This window comes from Sitophilus oryzae, unplaced genomic scaffold (assembly GCF_002938485.1).
Source record: "Sitophilus oryzae breed Bouriz unplaced genomic scaffold, Soryzae_2.0 scaffold_935_pilon_pilon, whole genome shotgun sequence".
Taxonomy (NCBI): Eukaryota; Metazoa; Arthropoda; class Insecta; order Coleoptera; family Curculionidae; genus Sitophilus; species Sitophilus oryzae.
The window spans coordinates 121689-128992 of record NW_022147567.1 but is presented as its reverse complement, the minus strand read 5'-3'; positions in this window follow the sequence as shown (position 1 = coordinate 128992).

The window sequence follows — 7304 nt, the reverse complement described above, 5'->3', positions numbered from 1 at the left end:
ATTTCGATTTTTCTGTGAATCAAACACGCGATTGAATTTCTCATAGTGAATCAACTCATACGATTCTTTCATTTGAAAAAAACTACAAACACATTTTGCGTTTATTTTATTACAAAATAATAGAACATAAAATATTAATACATATTACAAAATAATAATAACTGATCTATATTTATATCATTATTATTTCCTGTATTACAAACGTACCCGTACCCAAGCTCCTAGTCTATAATACTAATATTCATTTTTTACACAAACAGTATAGTAAACAATGAATCAATTCTCACGATTCTTTGAACGAATGAGCCGTAGAAACAAACGAGTCGCATTGTGATCCGATTCAATTTGATGACTCTTTTTTACGACTCGTTATTTAGTTCAAATTTTATGGATCCATGCTGGCCACGATTCAATTGAATGAACCGTATTGTAAGCAATGAATCAGTTCTTACCTCTCGTTCTCACGATCGAGCAGTAGAAACGAACGAGTCACATTGTGATTGGATTCAATCCTTACGACTCTTTTTTACGACTGGTTCGTTCCAATTTTATGGATCCGTGGTTAGTTAACTAGTAGAAAATGTACCAACAAAATAATACTATGAGTTATCAGTGACAGGATATTACCAAAACGATAAACACTATTTCGTAATTGTGTTGCTTTGGATCCAAAATCAAAAGCATGCTTTCAATACTAAAAGTGTTGTAAATCGTTAGTGTTTTCTTAAATTAATGCAGAACCCAGAAGCTTGAAATCTACATTAACACATATTGTACATCAACACATATTAAACAGAAAAAAAATCTTCCATCTCTATGGCTAGTCCCAGTAGCATTAGATCAATAAAACTTAAAAATTCTCAATTTTAATGTTAGTTTCAGTAGAACTGGCATTAAATCAAATTAAGCAGCATTAAATTAATCAAGAAAGAAACTATCGAGGAAAGATACATCTTGATAACAAAGGGTATTTTAAACTTTCACTTAAATGGCAATATTTTGTTTTTTCAAGGTTCCAAATTGTTTTGTTAGGTTTAGCTTGATTTGGTTTGGTTTGGTTTATTTACTGAGAGTACCTGCATTAGTACTCTCAGTACCAATGCAGGTACTCTCAGTATTGAAGTCAGGTACTCTCAACTATTGGTACGTTTTATCAGTGGTTGCCATATTGTGGCAATTCCTATACTTAGATAGCTATGGGTTCCAGTCCATATTATGATGGTATCGTAAAACATTCTCCAGTCTTGGTACAAGTTTGATTGGATTTATCGTGTTGTAGTCAAAAGAACCAAAATATCGGAATTTATTGGTCAGAATATATAAGTGCTTAAAAGCGGTATTTTGACAATTAAATCAAATATGGCAGTCATAGAGTTCTAATGACGAATTTAACAGAACTAAGATGTATTTTTTGAAATCATGACTGTCGAATTAATCAAAAAAGATACCAGCAATTAAATTATGTTTTTACATAAACTATTACAAATACTAACTAATAACTAAAAAAGTTAATTTTGCTAATTTCTTAAAATTAAAATCAAATTAAGCAGCATTCTGTTTGGCTATGAAATGAAAATCGCCTGTCATTTTATCTGTAAAATTTTAATGTCGGCTTAATACGGTGTAAAAAAACGGCGTCCAGTTGGCTTGGAAATGACCATCGATCATTTCCAGGCCAACTGGACGCCGTTATTTCTCGATCATACAGTATATAATTGTACAACTTACTAAATAATAAATCTAAGTTTTTAATTACCTCAGTTCTAAAAAATAACACTAGAACAGTCCCATCAACAATAAATAAAGGTAAATCATGGCACACAGTAAAAACTGTTACAAAGTACCGAATAACAAAAATCTTTTTTCTGGTTCAAGAAAGTATTAGCCAATCAAGATTTCCTCATTAATATTGTTTGCTCTCTTATATACAGTTTGTTTGCTTCGGTTAAGCTAATATAATCCCTTTTCCACCCTGCAAACGTAATTACATATTGGAGCGATCGATATTACACTTTCATATTTTACCTGACGATTTAAGTTTCTCAATGCCAAGCTAAAAGGAGTTTTTTTCATTTTACTTTAGAGTTGTTTACTGAAACTTATAAAGAAATGTTTTAAGTTGCGTTAAATATTTATAAGGGGCTTGCTTTTGAATTTCTTCAATACATGTATATTTTGTCAATTTCTTTTCAGAAATATATAATTTAGTAAACGTATGTAAAATTATTAGAAATTATTTCCATTTTAAAAATTATTGATGTGGGATATTTTTTATTAAAAACTCTGTCATAAATGTTCAAGATTCTCTTGCGGGGGATAAAATAAAAACGCTTGATGTTAATCTGAATCTTAGTTCTTGTTTCTAAAAGTTTAAATGCTCTAAAATTTCTTTATAATTTACGAAATATCTCACTTGCTAAGCAAAATTTGTCATATATTTAATAATTTGATAGGAAATACCTAATAATTTGGAAAAAAAACGGTTCCTTTAAGTTTCATATTAGGGGAATCCCAATTATTGTATAGAATCTTAGACCCTCAATATTCACGTATTCACGGGGGTTATTTTAATACCCCACACGGTATTATATCTAAGTATCTTTGAGAAGTAATGTCAAAATTGCATGCCGCCTCGTATATTCTTTAACAAATTCTGTGTGTAATGATAGAGTCACAATCCCGTCACCAACGTTTCAGAAATACTTTATTTAACATCCTTTTTTGGATGTTGAGGAACCATGAAAAACTTCTAAAGTACATAATCTTGAAACATTACACGTGTAAAAAATGTCCAAAACTGGCAAATCAAGGTTTTATTTGCGTCCCAGAAATCATGACAGAAGAAACCCAGTTAGCTGCCCCAGGTGCAGCAAATGATTATTAAAAATCCATCAACAATGGCCTAGCAAATGAGACCAAATTAGTTCCTGAATTTGAAAATCCAGGCAATTAATATTTAGTTATAATTTACGAGTTTTTCAATGTTTGCGATTGTTATAATTTAAATAAATAGATACGTTTTACATAATTACCAATATGACATCTGAATTATTTATTTATTAAATATTTCTCATCAGAATTTAATTGGGGTATTAAAATACCCCACCCGAGTACTTACATAGATGGAGGATTACATAAGGGAGGTGCGAGTAACTAAAAAATACATGCTTTTATAAACTACAATCATTCAAGAGACTCGTTGAAATTTAGTATCTGTTATTGATTCTTTTTGCTTCAAATCTAAATTCTTAAAGATGATATAGATATCAATATAATTAATCAAAGAAAGATTTTATATTGAAAACATGGCCTATTGCTTTCATGATAGATTATTGATTACAATACTTCTTTTTTCAGTAACTACTTATTTTTATCCTCGTTTTTTCACATTGCATGTTACAAATGGTATGTTTAGGCTAATAATTCTAGCTTATTTTTCTTTATTATCTCAAATTATTGTTTAATTAATTTTTCTTTAAACTTTTCAACTTTGTAGAATAGCTTAGTATATCTGAAACAAATTTAATACTAAACCTGCTTTGAAGACTATTTTATTTTAGTTTAATAGTTTAAACAAACACAATGTGGAATATTTATCTATCAATTTAAAAATAAACCTAACTATAATTATTATTACTAAACTATAATTATTATTTAAACTCAATCCAATAAGTTCGAAAATTATTCAATTAATTTTATCATTTTCAGTTCAAAGTTCTAACAAATAATTGCAAAAGCAATCTAAGTATGAATTAAGACATCATATATTTATAGCTGTAGATATAAGTTGTAAGTTTTAGTACTGGAGTATAAAATTTTTAAGACAGTATTGCACATTTATCAATACTAGCACATTAAATAAATTCCAATCTAGAATATACCTATAAAACGACTTTCTAAAATAATATATTTTATCAAGGGAAATATCTCTCAGAATATATGCAGCAAATAAGAATGAAAGATAAAAGTGTGAATACTTCTGATTAATAAAAAAAACATACGTTTTATTAAGTATTTCTCTATCGTTTACTATATTATTTATTTTTATAAAGTTTTTAATTTTTTAAAAAGATCTAACATCTGACTCAGATAATCCAAGATTTAAGTTATATTTATATTATTATATAAATATGGTAGTAAAATTAAATAAAAAATAAATGTGATTGGTTTATAGTAAATATGACAATTATTTTAGACATTTTTAAACGAATTAGATATCAGATACATAAATCGTACTTATACCAAAATCATAACTAGTTTCTAACTCTAAAACTTACCTGCATCGTTGAATTATATTTTGTACTATATTCCACAGGATTGTCAAGCTTCGAGTCACGTTAAAACATAAGAAAAGCAGGAACTAGTCGATTGATTCAATTTTCGATAGGAACATTAAAGTTACTCGATTCAAAATAGGAACTATGCACCGATTCAGGTAAAAGTTTGTCTAACAAAAATACGTCTTCATATAATTTGCTTTGTAGGAACAGACACCTGCGGAAACAAAAATTTATCGCTGATATTGTTTCATCACAACTTAAAGAGGTATGAGACGCATTTTCTATTTTTCTTCGTTCTAATTGCCCCATGTTCAAATTTTCTCACGCTTTTTGATTTTTGACATTTGGACATAATAGTATACAGGGTGAGTCTTAAATAAATGCAAAGATATTTAGGGGTAGTATATTTCGAATCCAGGAACACGTCTATGAGTTTTTTCGCAAAAAAAAGATGTTGATAATCGTGCATTTTCTTTTAATATTTCATGTATATTTTAGAAAAGTTTTGAGAACTGCGGGTTCATTGCAAATTTTCCCATTGTATAATTTTCTTCATTTCTGATATTACTATGGTTTATTATGGTTACGACACTAAAAGGGATGCAAATTCAGAAAGAAATACGGTGGCTCGATTTAAAAATAAATTATTTTTTTTTAATTTTCAAACTTGAATAACTCGGATATTTTGGACTTCTTTGAAAAAAGTAAACAGAAAATATGTTTCTTTTATTGATATATACCAGTGCTAATATTTACACTTTTTAAGACTCACTCTATAGTAATTTACAATGGATAATTGAGAATTCAAATCAGGGGTGGATAAGTAACAACATTTAATTTTATTGCATCTAATCTCACAAATACAAATCAAACATTGATTATAATAATAATAATAATAGCTCCCGTATATAGCGTTTTACGCCTTGGGAGTAGCAAGGTACAGCTTGCCATAGTAGAGCCGTTCGGTATACAAGGAAGGTAATGTGGCTAGCACTACGCTTCAACCGCCTATTATTACCTCAGGATTGTGAATATCAAGTACTCATTTAAGGCTGAGTCGACCTAGGTACACAAACTATTTTTATTTTAATAAAAATAGTCGGCTGATGAAATGCCGGGTGTGGGATTCGATCCCTCTACCTTGAGATTGGTAGATGAGAGCCTGTACCTCTACGCCACCGGGCACCTTTACATTGATTATACGTTATAAAAATTCTACTTCCTGAAAGATAATCAAATACATATACTAATGATAATAACAAAATAATTTTATGCTAAATAGAGAGGCATTAAACTGCATATAAGCTTTTAATTTTTATATGAAAACAAATATAAATTAGAATATTAGAGCAGTATTTTGTTGACATTAAAATCTTAGAATTATAAATATGCAGTGTGTCATAAGTATATTGCTTAAAACATTTTTTTCGTACAATATCACATTCGAGCGAGTTTTGACAAAATGATGATTCTTAAAAATAACAACGTGTAAACGTGTTTTAAATTTTATGAGAGATTTTAAATTGTCTCATTTAAGTTAAAAATACAAAAAGCCAATTTCAAAATAAGCATTTAAATGTTATAGATATAGATCTAAATAGTAGGTGGATAGGAAAATTCATAAGTAGCTTTGGTTTATCATTGTAACAAAAAATAAAACACACAGAAGAAAAATATACTGATTTTACCGTTAACAATACGTAAATGCAAAATTTAGGTATTCATTTATAACTATATAATATATTATTTTTATTTAATTCTCTACTCTCCAATAAAATTAAAAGCTTTTGGTTAAAATTATATCTCTCTAAAAACAATATTTTGAAAGAAATATTAACGTTTTATCAAGTTGGTCGAAAAATTTACTTAGAAAAGAGACAAAAACAAGTAGATATACGATATAAAACTATTGGCCCTACTTAGCTTTATGTTTTACAAAAATACATAACCTATAACATCTTACATTACATTTTAATTAAGAAATTAATCCAGAGCATAGAAGGCATCATATACGAAATAGAAAAAATAAATAGAAGAAAATAAATTAAAATGTTAAAGAAGCTCAAAATTTATTTAGTTCAATTCTATTGAAAGGGCGATAATAGTTATCCGAAAACGTGGTACTTTAACAACAGCAAAACATACGTCATATTATGATGTTATGTTAATTAAACTTAATAATAACCATCTATCAAAGAATGAAATCGAAATTAAATTACTATAGATACCTTTTGACTTCAACAATATTTTCGTGTTTTTTTTTATTTTTCTCTAAAGCCGGGTCTCCACCAAAGCAACATACGTCGACGAAATTGTCACCAACTTTTGTTACTATTTTCACAAACATTGTCGAGAAATGTAGTATCGGTACCTACCAAAGAAATATTGTTGCTCGACTTCATTTTTCGACTAAGGAGCGAAAGTCTATTTAGTATTTATCAGCATATGGAACAATGAGGATGTAATTATAATCTCAGCCGCATTCCTTATTATTTCGCGAAAAGAGCGTCGTCAAGCCAGACGGCAACGTCGTTTTCGGATACGTCTTAGCCTCCGGAAGAGAAATTTATATAGTGGTAGTGCCTTGCTCACTGATCTTTGTACAGATGACTTAAATCCGCTCCACAATGAAATAAGAAGTAGTTTCAAGAATTTTCTAAGAATGAGTTCAGCTGACTTTGAATCATTGCTCCAAATATTTGGTCCTAGGATTTGTAAAATGGACACAAATTATCGAGATGCAATGAACTACACGAGTACAAATGGCAAAATATACCCGATAAAGTTACTGATAGGAGTTGATTCGGTGGAGACGTCTTTCGACATGTTTGTAAACATTGTCGTCGACACGATTTTTCTTTGATGTACCGCTCCTCAAGCGAAACATGAAACAAAGTCAGCGACTTAAATCTGCGACATAAAATGTCGGCGACTTTACTGAATTTTCAGCAACATTGTCGACAACACTTGAAGCCGACAAATGTTGCTTTGGTGTAGACCCGGCTTAAAACGATATGGAAATTT